Source organism: Notothenia coriiceps, unplaced genomic scaffold (assembly GCF_000735185.1).
Source record: "Notothenia coriiceps isolate Sejong01 unplaced genomic scaffold, NC01 NC01_scaffold00037244, whole genome shotgun sequence".
NCBI classification, from domain to species: domain Eukaryota; kingdom Metazoa; phylum Chordata; class Actinopteri; order Perciformes; family Nototheniidae; genus Notothenia; species Notothenia coriiceps.
In genome coordinates, this window is record NW_011369945.1 from 18,174,857 (window position 1) to 18,190,582 (window position 15,726).

Genomic DNA, 15,726 nt, shown 5'->3' on the forward strand with positions numbered 1-15,726 from the left:
GCGCAGATTATCAAAAGGCCGCATAATCCCCGCATTTTTCCACATAAAGTTGAGAAGAAAAAAAATTAACTCGTCTTGACGTGACGTCATCAGCTCGCGCATCACAGAATGTAAACAACACTGTATAGAGCTCATTTACCAACGAACATTTCTACTAAAGACCGGGCAAAAAGTGGGGGGAAACTATTCTGCACCCCGTGCAACTGTGTGTTGGAGCATAAGAGAAAATCGACGGTGGCGACCCACTTTGATTCATTCAAACATTCGAAAATGCTTTCTGCTGCTGCGGACAAGAAAGCCATTCAACTCCCGTTCACCGAGGGATCAACCTCCAAAACCCTTTCGAGGGCTAAAAGAAACGAAGTGAGTAGCCTACAAGATTGAAGCTGGTCAGATAACGAACGAGTAAATGAAAACAGAATGAGGCGGAGAAGTGTGTGTGTGTGTGTGTGGGAGGGTTAAAATAGCCCAATTGCTTTTACATTAAATAAACATTGAATGTGTTTAATTGAATAGTAAAGGGGTTTAACGTTAGTGGCAGGTTGTGTGTGAGAGAGAATAAATATTCAATTAAACACATTCAATGTTTATTTAATGTAAAAGCAATTGGGCTANCACATGTTCAATGTTTATTGCAGAACGTATTGAAATGAACTTATTGCACATATTAAACCTGGAACTAACAAAGCTTCAATGATTGCCTATAAAAACAACATTAAACATTAAATAATCAGTTGCATTCATTTCTTATGGCTCTATCTGCAGCTTCTCCAGAGTCATTTCTTATGATTACATTTTTCCACAGGCCAACAACAGCTTCAACAAAACTATTTCCCTCAAAGAACAAACCAAACATGCCCTGTTGTCTCAGAGAAAAAGTGCAGAAGGAAACATCCATTAAACTCAGTGTGCTGCTCTGTGATGCTAGTTCAGATACTTGGCATCTCATCTTGGGTGCAAGTTCATCAATGTTTGGGCTCAGGCTCTGAGCTGAGGAGACCCTCAGGATGGAGTGAAGGTGTGCGTGCAATATACCGGAGGGCCAGATCTAATAGTAATTCAAAATTATCCTGCGGGCCGAAATTAAATCCACCAAGGGCCGGATTTGGCCCCGGGCCTTGAGTTTGACACATGTGTGATATAGAGGAATATTCACACAAATTAGAAATATGCAAAAAACATCAATAAATTACATTAAATTATGGCTAAAAAATACCAGTAATGGAAAGCAAAGCATAGAGCAGTGCAGATTTAAAAAGAGCAGGGTTCACCGTGGTCACATAGCATGTGTTGCCCCCATTTCTGCCCCATTTTGGTCAAACTTGTGGGCACTTGGACAAATATTGGATGTATAGATTCTATCTTTTTCCATATTTTGTCAAATAAATGCACTTTCTTTCTTTAAATTCAAGTTATTTTAAAATGTGTTACTGCATAAACAACCTTTTTTAGTTTTTCTTCTAGCCACAATTGGGCTGTTTCCACAGTGAGTTAAATGTGACTGGAGTAGTAAAAGCAGAGTATAGTAGTATTGAAGGAAACAATGGGTCTTTTTTCACCCTTTTTCCTGCTTGGCTTTTATACGCTACCATACAATATGATACCATTCATTATCCGGGTGTTTTATAGCCCCTCTCCTCCTCTTCCCACCCCTCTTTCCTGCCCTGCGTCCTCTCCCAGCCCACGGTTCTGCTCTCAGCTCAGACTGAAAGGCTGAAGGCTGCTGTGTCTCTGCCAAAGCTAACAGCTAGCGAGGATGAAAGGCCTCTTCTCTCTCTGCCTGCTGCTGTCAGAGCAATCTACTTCACATCCATTGAGAAAACGTCTTCAATGCACTTCACAGCAACGGCAGCTCCACAAATTATGGAATTACTTTGGACCCTTATCGCATTTTGTCACGTTTTAATTTAGTCTGTTTTTAATAGTCTAATTTCCTATCACGGTAGTAAAAAAAATCACTCCTGTTGGGACGTTCAGGTTTTAAAGCAGCAACAGGAAAACAATTAAAACACAAGATAGGACAAGTGAGAGTTCACACATGTCATGTTTTTAGATATATCCCTACCTAGCCAAATTACCTTTTTCATGCAGCTTCTTTGCATGCCTTACAGTAGATGAGCACAGGAGTGTCTGATTCACATCCATCTCACATTTGTAGCAGCCTGGTGGTGAGAGAGTGGAAACTCACAGCTTATCATTCACAAGAAAATCTTTTAATAAATGCTACTGGAGCTGCAAAACTGTCAATTATCAGATAGCAAGACAATTAAGATTGTTTTGCTGTTTATAAATCTATTTTTGTATCTGTAAGCAACAATCCTAAAATGTCCATGTTCCTTTCTCAATTGTGTTTTGCTTTGATATCATTTTGAGAAATATGCACATTCACTGTCTTGAGAATTACATGGACTGATCATCCTGTGCAAAAATAAAAAGTAAAGCCAGTGGTTCATGAGGTGTTTAACACAGACCTTCTCCGAATCTTGTACTATGACTACAGAAAACTCAAATTTGTTAATACATTTTTATGTACGTAATGTCTTAGTAGTCCCACAAAGAGGGACATGTGCAATTTTACAGCAGCAAAGGGACAGTGCAAAAAACAAAAGGAAGTTAAAATAAGTAAACTATTTAAAAACTGAAATCTATGGACACACTGAACACAGAAAATGATGGAGGTGTTTCTATATGCCCTTTGAGATCTCATCAGTTGTTTCTTATTGCTTGTCTGTACATTTTAAACTGATTTCCATTGTCTCCCTGACCTTGAGTTTTAATTTTGTATTGACAGTCATTTCTTGGTTAGTGTTGACAGATCGTGACTAATAGACCTTTTGTCAAATATAGAAGTATAGGTGAAATATTACAGTGAGTTTCATGGTCCTGTCATGTCGCATGTTAGCAGCAGTGGTGCATTGTTTCACTCACAGTTCAGTGAACAGAACCAGTGTACAGTGTGTGATTCTTCCCCCTGACGTCAATCACACACCACGTCTTTATCTGATCTGTCAGCAGAGGCTGTTTGTCTCGCTGTGTTTGCTATTCTGTCGTCAGTCAGAGAGCTGAATGTACCGTCAGTTCTCGTGCAGTGAACACAACACACAGTGACCACCATTACATGATAAACAGCCGGGTGAGGTGACCCGCCTCCCTGCTACTTGTTCAATGTGTGTGTGTGTGTGTGTGTGTGTGTGTGTGTGTGTCTAAGTCTAATCGAGCCTTTGTATCTGTGTGTTTTATAAATTAAGAAAGGGCTGCTTTTTCTGACATGCTTGTTAGCTATTCGTCATCTGTGATTAAGAAGAACTCTTTACACTCTCAAGTGTGTTTAAGGGGCTTGATGTGAATTACTGTACAGTATATGTATAACCTTTGTGCTACTCAAAGTCTGATAAATAGCCACATAAGACCAAGTGATGTCAGGTAAGTTAGCGTCAGGGTTTGAAAACTACAGAGTGGTGCAAGGATTTCCTATTTTTGTAGGCCGACTCGGAAGTTAGCATCGCAACGGCTCCCTCGAAACAAGCAATGGGATTTTTCATTGTATTTTGGAATGTGGCACATTAACACCACCACCTAAAAGGTTTGATGCTTAAATGCAATCTTCAGAAGTAATAAGCTGCAGTGGGCTATAAACAAACTACATTACGGTTACATGACTTCATGTCACCACCGCTAAGCTAATGGTGGCTAATGTACGGCGTGCTGTATTACATTACATTTACATTACATTGCATTTAGCTGACGCTTTTATCCAAAGTGTTGAATTGTGTTCGTTGTTCTCGCGTTCAGGAGAGAAGTTAAAATAAAGAGACTAATGGAGACTCTGAAAGGGTTCAATTTGGTACTTTAATTAAGTAGCGTGGTAATGAAACAAACAGAGGAGTAGTGGAGGAGACAGAGCAGCTGTTTGTCTCGCAGTTGCGGCCGTGAAAGAGACTGAGACACGTTGGTTCTTCCCACTTGTATCTCCCCTTCGCTCCTCTTCTCTGGGGGCTGTGACGTGGGGTTCCGCCCTCCTTTCTCCAATGTCCGATATCACGCATAACAGAGGATTTAGACGTAGTGTCTTCATTGTATAACTCCACACGCCTTTTCTCCTCATTCATGACTTTTTATTTAATGCATTTTAACGGCTGTAATCGTTGTTAACGTAAAACCGGAAGTTAAGCTCACTGTTGATATCCGGAGACTTCTTCCGGTAAAGCTTTTCAAAATAAACTTTAGCATCAACGTTAGCCACAGAAGAATGCCAACCGGAAATGTTTTCAGAATAAAACAGTTTTAAGCTTACTGTATGTTTAAACTTAAATACGTCATTAAACATTGATTTTAATTTCTTACAAAAGCGACTTACAATAAGTGCATTCGACCAGGAAGATACAAACTTGAAGAAAACAGAATCATATAAGTACATTATCCATCTCATTTAGACACTTGTTAGCATCCGCCATTGTTAAGACACAGTGTGGTATTTACTGACTTATTTTATGTCGTAGAACAAAAGCTTGTTTGACTGAGCTTGTGTTAACCACAGATCTTATTTCAGGTTTTTCTAACCAAAGATACTTTCGAACTTCCACAAACTCCCGAACGAGCTAAAATGCTCGGGTTTTAGGACTCATTCCTGCATCACTCTGTACTTTGGAAAATGTGACAGTGTGGAGTTTTCAAGAAGTTAGTTTAACATGAAACTGCAAGCATCTAAATTAGGGAGAGGTGTTGAAAGGCAGTCTGGATTCAGGTTCAGTTTAAGTGGTGTTACTCTTCACAAGAGGAGCCAGACTGGCAGCCGTTCAGGATTTCTTTTCAGATCCACTGATCCAGACAGCCAGACGAGACGTTATGGAGCGAAAGCTGTCTTAAGTTTAGTCTTCATCTTTGTCTCTGTGTCACTCATGTTCACCAAGTTATTTAGTTTGCCCTGGGCAACTTTTCTCTACATGTTTCCACTCAAATGTACCATGTATAGTACTAGTGTGTGAAGAATCATGATGGCCTGGTAAACCTATGACATCTGTGAGTATGTATGCTTTACATTCCTACATCTGTGATGCACAAGACGAACTACAACATGCTCTGTAGGCTGTGTAGGTATGGAGGAAAAGGTCGCTATTACCCATTTCGCATTGCAAATTTGTGGCTGAGACATATTTTGTGGGCATGAATTGAAAAACACCCAGCAGTGTCACACACACACACACACACACACACACACACACACACACACACACACACACACACTGAGCATCGTCTTCTCACCGCGCAACAAAAACAAGCAAACACACACACACACACACACAGATAAAAAAAAGAAGCCTCATCCATCTTTGCATGCCGTGGCAAGCGGAGCCAGCTGCACTTTGCTGATTCAATAAGTTTAGAGGAATGTTAACAACCTCTTCAGGAATGCTGCATTCCCAAGCAGTGGATTCCCAGTCCTGTGGGGGGATCCAGACGTGAGGGGCCTTCTGGGGGAGAACTCCAATGGTAACCTCCCGCCCTGACTGTGGGAGGGTTTTATCTATAGAACATGCTGGAACATTTTTATATCAAGGCTCGGGAACCGTCTTTATCCCAGTGTCATGGTTCTGACATGTTCGTGGGGCCAATTCGGTACAGATTATTACAACTATTGGGAAGTAAAATAACATCATTATGATGTAGAATTATACATTTTTTCACACGCTATCAGACCAAGTCCACACCTCCACTGGTATTTTTGTGAAAGTAGGTTTTTCTGTACACTTTGGACATTCATCCTCAGTCATATTGCATTTTAAAGAGGCCCTATTATTAAACGCCTCCATTGGACTCCTTTGTTTACTTCTGTAACATCGTGACATCTGTATCTCGTGCTTTTATTGGCTAGCACTCCAACACATTAGCCGCGTTCACACCGCAGTACTTTTCCCACTTTAGTTCCGATATAGTTCCGAAATGTCGCGTTCACACCAAAAAGAGCCGGAATTAAAATGAGTTAATGAGAACCTTTTTACCCCCTTTTCCGTCCCTGCTAGAGAGCAGGGACTTTCGTGGGAGAAAAAGGTTCCTATTTCTGATTGGCTGGGCGGATCGCAAACCACGCCCCGTAAAAAACCAAAAAAAAGTTTTGTGAAGCCGTCATTTTATTATCCTCGCATTAGCATTATTAGCAGTTAGCCCAGCGCAGAAACGCAGAGAGACTAACTTATGGCAACACAAAATAACATGGGAGCGGTGGAGATGAGGAGGTGTCGGCGTTCTGGAGATTTACTAAGCCAGTCCCCAACTCCGGGGACTTCCGGCCGGGGACTTCGGGTGGCAGTATACGCCGTGAAGTTGTTTGCGGCCTGCCAGTAAACCCAAAGCAGAAGAAGAAGAAGTGACGTCAGCGGCTTCATTTGTACTTAGTTCATCAGAACTAAAGAGTTCTGATGAACTAAGTTCTCATGAACCTTTGTGGGAAAAGTACTGCAGTGTGAAAGCGCCTAATGTATGTGATTGGGGCGGGCCAATTTTAAGTGGTTGACCAATCACAACAGGTGAGGAAAGATGGCGGCGCGCGAGTGTGCAGCGGCTCTCAGCTCTCCAGTTTCGTGCTTGTTTGTTTTGTTAGTTTTGATGTGTCTACCTGGTGATCTCTGTCAAGCAAATCGTGTATACAGCCGTATGGATTTAGTCAACATTGGACTAATCCTGGTCATCTACATGACGATCCGAAGCTGTGTGCGCTACTTGCTGGTCGAACGGTCAGACCTTTTAATCTGTGTTTAAATATGTCTGTTTTTAAAGCACTCGCTGGAGCAGTGACTATAAATCTCGTTGTATTCTGTACAATGACAATAAAAGCTTTTGAATTCGAACAGAAACGGCCAGCTTACCTGAATGTGCATATTTCCTTTTTATGTTATACAAAATGGTGAGCTTTCCTTAAACTCTCACTAGTCAATCAATTAATGTCTATTTTTGATGTATTTTCTTATGAGGCGACAGGTTGTCATGGTCTTGTCAGGTATGAGTAACTTCTTGGAGTCTAAACTGTTAGCGTGGAAACCTAGCTCTGAAGTAAAGGAGATGGATTAAAAATGATCCCTGGTTTCAATAAAACTCAGAAACAGAAAAGGGACGATCCGTGTTTTAATGTGAGAAGTCTTTAGAGGTAAAGAGGGACTTTCCCCTTTCTGTTATTACTGCAGTTTATGTGTTTGCTCCCTTTTTGTTATTGGTATGTGGAATGGTGTTTTTTTATGGCTGCATCATGGGGCAGACGCCCAACACAAATTTCCCCCTCTGTGTGGCAACAAAGTTAATATTGGATCCTGTGCCTTGAGAGCCACGGTGGCTGTTTACCCCTATGTCCAATCTTTGTGCTAAGATAAGCTAAGCTAATGTAGCTCCATATTTACTTTAGAAACATGAGAGTGAGATCAGTTCTTATCCAACACTTGGCACTCTTGGAAAATGAATGTGAAGTGCTCGAGCTGCTAAGATTCATTGTTAGTTGTCAACTTTTAAATCAATGGACAACTTCTTGGAAAATCTGAAACATTTAGGTAATTTTTAAGCCAAGATTCTCTGATTTCAGCTTCTTAAATGTAAGAGTTATCGGTTTCTTTTTCCTCTATGATGGTCAATTTAACATATTTTGAGTTGTGAACAAAATAAGACATTTGAGGACGTTATCTTGGCAAAATCCTTAGTCGTTCATCTTTAGCTGCAGCCATGGACTCGCCATAAGTCACTTTCTTTTCTGAATTATCTAACAGGATGACTTTTTGGAAGTTTCCTTTTGGACACTGTTGGTATCATTTATTTTCTTACTTTGGCAAACACCATCAGGTCACCACTGCCAGATAAGTCCCGTATGTTTCCAAATACTCCGCCATGGAGGCATGAAGGAAAAATAATCGTATTTTCACACCGACATCTCGTCTCGTGCCATTTGGAAAATAACTCAAACTCTTACTGGTTGGAAAGAAAGTGCAAACAATGGGGGGGGGCAAAGAAATGAAACCAGATTGAAGCTGTTTGTTTGGTCTGCACCACCGCAGTGCTTGGACTCTGAGAAAGAGCCTTATGCTGAAACTACGTAACTTTTCAGTTTGCACCTCAACTTTAAAGACTTGTTCCCAGATCTGATCCAACAGGCCCAAACCTCTCCTCTCAACAACTGCCTCATTGTTCCTCTCTCAGTCCCACTTCCTGTCGTCTCAGCCTCTGTCTTCTTCTTCTGTTCCCAGAGCCTCTCCGCTGGGACAGGTATCTCCTCCTCAGTGAAGTCTCTCTCTTCCTCCTCCCCCTCTTTTTTCTTCTCATCCTCTCTGCTGCTTTCTCTGCTGATAGCCCAACCAGCTGTGGCTCCAGAAGCAACAGCTGGTTGGGCTCTGCACACACACACACGCACGCGCACGCACGCACGCACGCACACACACACACACACACACACACACACACACACACACACACACACACACACACACACACACACACACACACACACACACATGCCTGTGAGAGGACCAGGATGTTCCTGCCTCTCTGTGCCGGGCTGCGGATGTTTTTTTCTTCTCCCTCTTTGTACCCTTACTTTCTTTGCATTCAGCTAGTTTTGCTCTCCATCTGTTTGCAACAATACGTTTCTTTCCGTCTCTGATGTCCGTCTGTTTCTCCTTTGTCGCCACATACAGTAATTGTGGTTTCTCTGACATTGTTGCTTTTGCATCCAGTGAGTCATCAACAAAATGTTAAAATTGCCTCATTTAATCAATAAACAAAAAAACTTTATTACTGTCGTGTTTTTAAAAGCAGTTTTGACAAAGTCAGCACTTCTTCTGGACTTTATTGTACATTTTTATATTATAAACAGTATTTAACAGTGTTGTTGACATGCACAGAGAAAACTCAATAAGTCAGCATGTAGTCAACAACCTCCCTGATGATTTCATTCACGGATCAATCGAGCTTGGGAAGACGAGCAGTGACTCAACCGACTGTAAGTAAGAGATAATGTGCACTGAGGCGGTCATTTATCAAAAAAGAACACTGACATGGTGGTCAAGACTATAAAGGAACAACTTGTCTCACGATATTGATTTTAAAATGATCTTATTGATTTCAAAATGATCTAATTGCTTCCCCAGTTCTACTGCAGCGACAGCAACGTCACTTAAAATGACGGCATCACTGATCTGTAACTTTCCAAGTCTGTTCATTTTCTTTTCAATTAACCATTCTCTAAACACCGCAATGTTTACTTCCTGTCTTTCTTCTTCTGCTGTTCCTGTTAGTGTTGACTTCCTGTCTGTCTTCTTCTGTTGATTTCTCAGATGTCCAGCGCTCTGCCTTTTAACCTCTTTCCTTCTCTTGGGACAGTTTAGCCATCAAGAACACTTCGTTTTGCACTCTCAATAAATATGAAAATGAATATTCAAAAAGTATTCCAAAGTGTTTTCTGATGGATAAAAACGAATGTTTGTTGTCCACAGCAGTAGTTAAATTGACCGGACTTCTTTCTGCGGATTGATATGACTGCACAAAGTCCCTTGATTCGGTCCTCCCTAGCAACAGTCAAGAATTAACGGCCCTCTGAAATGTCCGAACTGACCAATCAGAATTGAGTATTCAACTAAGCTGTGTAATAACATCTACGAATAGGTTACGTAGGTGTATGTTATGAGCTATTCAACCTAGGGATGGGAAGCTGTCTTCTATAGATTGCTTTCATGGTAGAAAAGTTCAAAACAGAGCCTGAAAGTACAGGAGTTATCAGGTAAGAAAGAACAGTAAAACACAATGTTGCTGTTTTATTTCTGCAGGGAGATAAACATCTGTAAACATTGTTCACATCCTCTCATCGACTAGAAGGACAAATAAGCACATTTCCCAAAACGTTTCTTTTATTCCTTACAGTACACGTAGACAAGCAATGCTTCCTAGAATAGAATAGAACAATGTCCTCCATAAACCAAGAGTCAGTAATGGTGTCCACATGTCTCACCACACATGCAAATGTTTATCCATACTCCTTCCCTCCCTGTCTCACATCACTCGCTCCATTCCTTAGTTGTTTCTGAGAAGCAGGTATATACACTTGCAGTTTCCTGTCTGCAGCAGAATTCCAGTGGATACCTTGTTTTAAATTTCACAATATCTCCTCCTCCTGTCTGTTTGTCTTTCGGTGTTTTGAAGCATTCCTTTCTTTTGAGCCCCCAAGGCCACCGTTCCTGTAACTGATCTGTATTTCGGTCTCACTTCAAATGGGTTCAATATTTACAGTTTGGCGGGATAGAAATGAACGAAAGGAATGTGAGGCTAGGGGGGGTGGAGAGAGAAGCAGATGAAGGTATAGGAAGGACAGAGTACAGGGAAGAGGAGACAACAGAGTTTGAGTTGGAGGAGGAAGAGGAGAAACACATGGAAAGTTGAAACAAAGAGGAGGACTCTGCAGATCTCTGGAATGATTTAAGCCGCCTGATTTGTCGGCACGAAGCCGACTGCTCAGCAGCAGATGTGTCCTGCTCTGGGATGGAAAGATGTATCAATTTTGCTTGATGTGTAGAGAGGTGTGCACGGACTCATGCAGGTGTCTGTCTGTATTTCAGAGAGGAGACCCTGCTTTGTTACAGCCCATTTCAGCACCATCAGCAGAGGTGGAAGAAGTACTCAAATCTATAACTTAAAGGGGACCTATCGTGCAAAATGCCCTTTGTGATGTCTTTTATACATAAAGATGTGTCCCCGATGCGTCGGGGAACTCACGCAGCGTCAGAAAATAAAACCCTCTCTCTTTTCCTCCGTACCCAAATCTTTTAAAAACGGGTGTACAACGAGCGGATACAGATTCCATCCGCTGTGACGTGTCCATCATCCGCTGTGACGTGTCCATTCGCTGTGACGTGTCCATTCGCTGTGACGTGTCCATCATCCGCTGTGACGTGTCCATCATCCGCTGTGACGTGTCCATCATCCGCTGTTACGTGTCCATCCGCTGTGACGTGTCCATCATCCGCTGAGCACATGTGTTTAAAAGCAGGAAATACAAAAAAGGAACTCACCTTGTGATAAACCTGCAAGAGAAAAAGCATTTGAGCTCCATACTGTTTCAGAAATAATCCTCAACGTGGTTTAAACAGGATGGTCCGTTTTATCACAGCAGAATTTAACTTTATCTCCGGTAGAATTCTGATCAGGCATTAGCTCCGCCTCCGCTTCTGGACCCAAGATCCGCATTTCTCTAACAGGGCTGCAAAAGAGGGGTTTGAGCAGTATGAGGCATGGCTACAATGGGTGATCTGTTTGGTATTTTGGAGAAAAAAACTTCACAGATATGTTTTGTTTAGGTACGGCCCTACAATATATGTTTCAAATATAGCATGATAGGTCCACTTTAAAGAGGCCCTGTTTTGATTTTTGGGGTTTCCCTTTCCTGTGGTGTGCCCCCTGCCTGAAACGCCTCAATTGGATGGTACATTTGAGTCATTGTCTTTAATCATTGTTCTAATTAAAATGAAAACACACACACGGTGTAGTCACTAACTTGTTTCAGGTCCAATTCTCAATTTTGATAGCTTTCCAACAGACAGATTGTGCCTATTCATGAAGCGAGGAAATGATCCATGACGTTGAATTTGCGACAGTGAACAGATGTTAAATTCAGTTTGGATTGTCTGCTGCTTTTAGGCTCAAATACAACAAGTTGAGTTTAAGAAAGAAAATGATTTCCAACATTCTTATATTAAACTGAAACAGAAAATAATAGTTGTTACATAGTTACACAGTTTTCTTCCGTTACTTTCATTCACCGAACTGAAACAAATCCCTGATTGCAGTGTCACAGTCCTCTGGAATGTGCTATCATGCAATATGACATCTGGTTGATCATAAAAACTATTATGCAGCTACAGCCCAGAGCCACGCTGCTTCTGCTGGCGTTTAATGCTGCTGCTTTGACCCTGATCAGATGTTGGATAAAGATGGTGCCTTAACGTTTAATATGATTGTCCACTTCTTATTTCTGTATAATGTTTGCACAGAAATCAAAACAAGATTCCGTTTTGGCTGCTATGGTGTTTTTTACTCAGTTTAGAAAGATTTCTTATTATGTGTCATGTCTGTTTGGCAAAATTCCTTATGTAGTCTGCCAAGTAATCTAACTTCAAACAGTATTTCAAAAGTTTTTGGCTGATCCTAAACGTTTTGTTTTTAGATAGTAAAGACTCACAGTTTCCACGTGTTTTCTTGGCAAATGTAATAATGTCATAATTGAGTTAACCCCTCTCTCTTTAATAGAGGATTTAGGACAAATCAGATATATATTCTTTGAAAGGAAGTGCTCTTTATTCCACCTTGTGTGTTAGACCCCATTTACACGGAAACGCATACGAAACGCAAACAAACCGAATACGATATCAAAAAAGTATTCCGTTCACACAAGACCGCTCAAAAGCGCTGGAGACGCTGTAGTACATATGCCGGGCCTGTAAGTGGCGCTGTACTTCCGCCACAAAAGCAGCGAAGAAGACCCCTGTGCATGGTTGCCTGGTTGCTCTTCTGTTTATGCCCCGCGGTGGATTTAGCAACATGTAGTTCATGTAGTTCTCCATGTCCACTTGTTGCTGATGGTTGTGGTAGAGGAGATTTTGCACTAACATATGTAGCATGGTCAGTAGCACTAGCATTAGCTACTGACCATGCTACAGCAGTGAGCAGCAGAGGTGGGGAGAGGCGGGGCTATGGCTTCATCGTTATCAGGAAATTATCGTAGTGGACGTACACACGGAGCCGTTTGGCCCTCAGAGCGTTCCGTTTACAGATCTATCCACCTTGGGACCCGTTATCGTTTGCGGGGTCCGTTTCTATCGTTTTGTTACGGCCTCGTGTAAACGAAAGGGAAGACGAAACTAACTACTAACTAACTATGCAAGAGAAACTATGCGGATACAACCTGTATCGTCCTCGTGTAAACGGGGTCTTGGCCTATCACGTAAAATGTGTTGAAGCGTCAGCCAATAGAATTAAGCGTGAGTGTTACTTAGTGATGTAGAAACACTTTGCTAACAAGACATACATACAGATACTATATAGAAGGGTATAGATTTTTGGTTAACACCTTTACGTCTCAATGCCATGCTCTGCCACTTGTCTTGCATATATGACTACACAATGCAGTGATATATGAACCATGATGTATAAAGTAGAACTACATTGCTTTTTCAAATTGAATTATATCCAATGCTAAAAGTTACTCAATTGGCGCATGTCAAAGCATTCCAGACTCCCTCAGTTTGAATCGTCTGACTTTGAGCTAGCTTCCCGAGCTCATAAACACGATAAAACCATTACATAATATGGCTCTTTTAGAGTTTCCAAATGTTATTGAAAAGATTGGAACATATTCTGATTGTGAAAAAGGATCGAAATGTATGCACCATTTGACAGCTGCTCCTCTTCTAATATGCATTGGTAAAACGTGTTCTTATAAGATACCAAGATCAAACTGTTTTAATATCCAATGGAAACAGGAACCTAGATGTGAAATACTGTAATGACTTGTGTAATTACTTTCCAGTCTGTCCTAACAATTTAAAGTCAAATGAATCCTTCTTTACATGTTGATGATAATTGATCCCAGTGGTCCCGGTGTCTTCCAAACTTTTTCCAACACTGTTATTTTCATCGTGTCTGTATCGCTGCCGTCAATGCGTAATTTCAGCGTAACATTTCATTTACACGGCGCTTAGACTCACAGCTGTTAATAAATCACTGTATAGCACATGATGCAACTTCCTTTGACAGACAGGCTTACTAAGTTTTGAATCTGCATCGGATCAAAAACAACTGGTGTCAGGGAAACATTTCAGTGTGAAATCTTCCAGTTTAATCATGTTAGGGTGTAAAATTAATCAGCAGGCATCTGTATTCAGACTATTTTAAGCAAAACCATCTACTGTCACCGTCTGTGTTCACATTGTCAGCCCAGTTTTTTCATGTCCTCTCTTATACAATCTTCATCTCCGAAGAGGATGAAAATGCATGGGATTGACAATCCTTATAATAAAGTCAGCTTCCATAACACAATGTTCTGCAGCTCCTGGAAAACGCCTGTATTTTTGAGTATGTAACTAAAGCTGTTTGCTTGAAAAGGTGCTGTTCTCATAAAAGATTAATAGTTGCCTGGCGGCCCAGAGGCACCCGAGCCAACAACTCAAGATTCATAAATAAAACTAAATGGATCAATATTTCCAAGACTTTCGAGGTAACCTATTGCTACCCTTACCTTCCGAGAGAAAGCTTTGAGAAAGGTTATGTTTTAATCAAAGCCTTCCACCAGAAATGTTAAAGAAAGTGTGGTATTTAATCATCAGGACGATGTGGTAGCTGAAATCCAGAAACCAGTTGCTGTAAAATAGAGGAATTCTGGTACTATATCTCAGTTTAATAAAGAGTTTCATCATACTATTTTGTAATTATTGTCACCTCACTGCAGGCTTATTGTGCTGATGCTACAGCACAGTTCTTTTTCTGCTTGCACTAATACAGGGAGCAAAGCATGGAGGATTTAAGGCCAAGGCATTTACTCTCTGAACAGCCAACATCAGATGCTCATTACTCAAATGTTATTGAACCGCAGTGACAAAGCAGAATGACATATTAGACTGGGGAAGGAAAACTCACATGACAAGAAGAAACATTGGCGGGTAGTTTGCACAGCCATTATCTTGGCAGCAGGATGATGATAATTAGGATGCATGCTTTTGTTGTGCAAGCTGTCTTGTAGCCAATGAATGCCCAACAAATAATTTAAATTGTTTTTATTTGGGATACAGTTATTTGAAATTCTGTATACGCTGGAAGTTAGCTCTACAGTTTGCGATAAAAAGTCTATGATTTATTATAAGACTGTTTGTAATACTACACTTTCTACAGATTTTCTATTACTTGTTACAAAGAGTATATTGTCTTTCCAGTTGCACAGGGTAACTTGGGACATTTGTTAAAGTACTTGAGCACAGTTCTGAGGTACTTTACCCAAGCATTTTCCTGTCCCGTTGTTTTATACTTCTACCGACTCCACTGCAATTCATTGGCGATAATTTACGGTGGCCAACAGGTGCACATGTGTTTCGACCCAAAACACTCCCATCAGGAGAAACATGCTGCAATTTCAAAAACTATGCAAATGTAAAAACACGAATGTGCCAAAAGACATGCAAATTAAGAAACATCTTCACCAACCTGACAACCAATGTTCAGTGCATTTTCCCATTCTCCTACAGTAGGCCACCATATAGTAGACCCTCCAGAAAAACGCGGGCTAAATTCCTTGATTATGCGGGCTAAAATCCTTGATTATGCGGGCTAAAATCCTTGAGTATGCGATTAAACATGCGGGGTTTTATGTGATTTTATGCGGTGAAATTGCGGGAAGTTAGGAAATATGCGGAAAGTTGCGAAATATGCTAAATATGCGGGGGAAAAGAATATCAATTTTTTTAAATATTGGGCTGTCTTATTTATTCTCTCTCACACACAACCTGCCACTAACGTTAAACCCCTTTACTATTCAATTAAACACATTCAATGTTTATTTATTGTAAAAGCAATTGGGCTATTTTAATCTCCCACACACACACACACACCCCCCACACACACACACTTCTCCGCCTCATTCTGTTTTCATTTACTCGTTCGTTATCTGACCAGCTTCAATCTTGTAGGCTACTCACTTCGTTTCTTTTAGCCCTC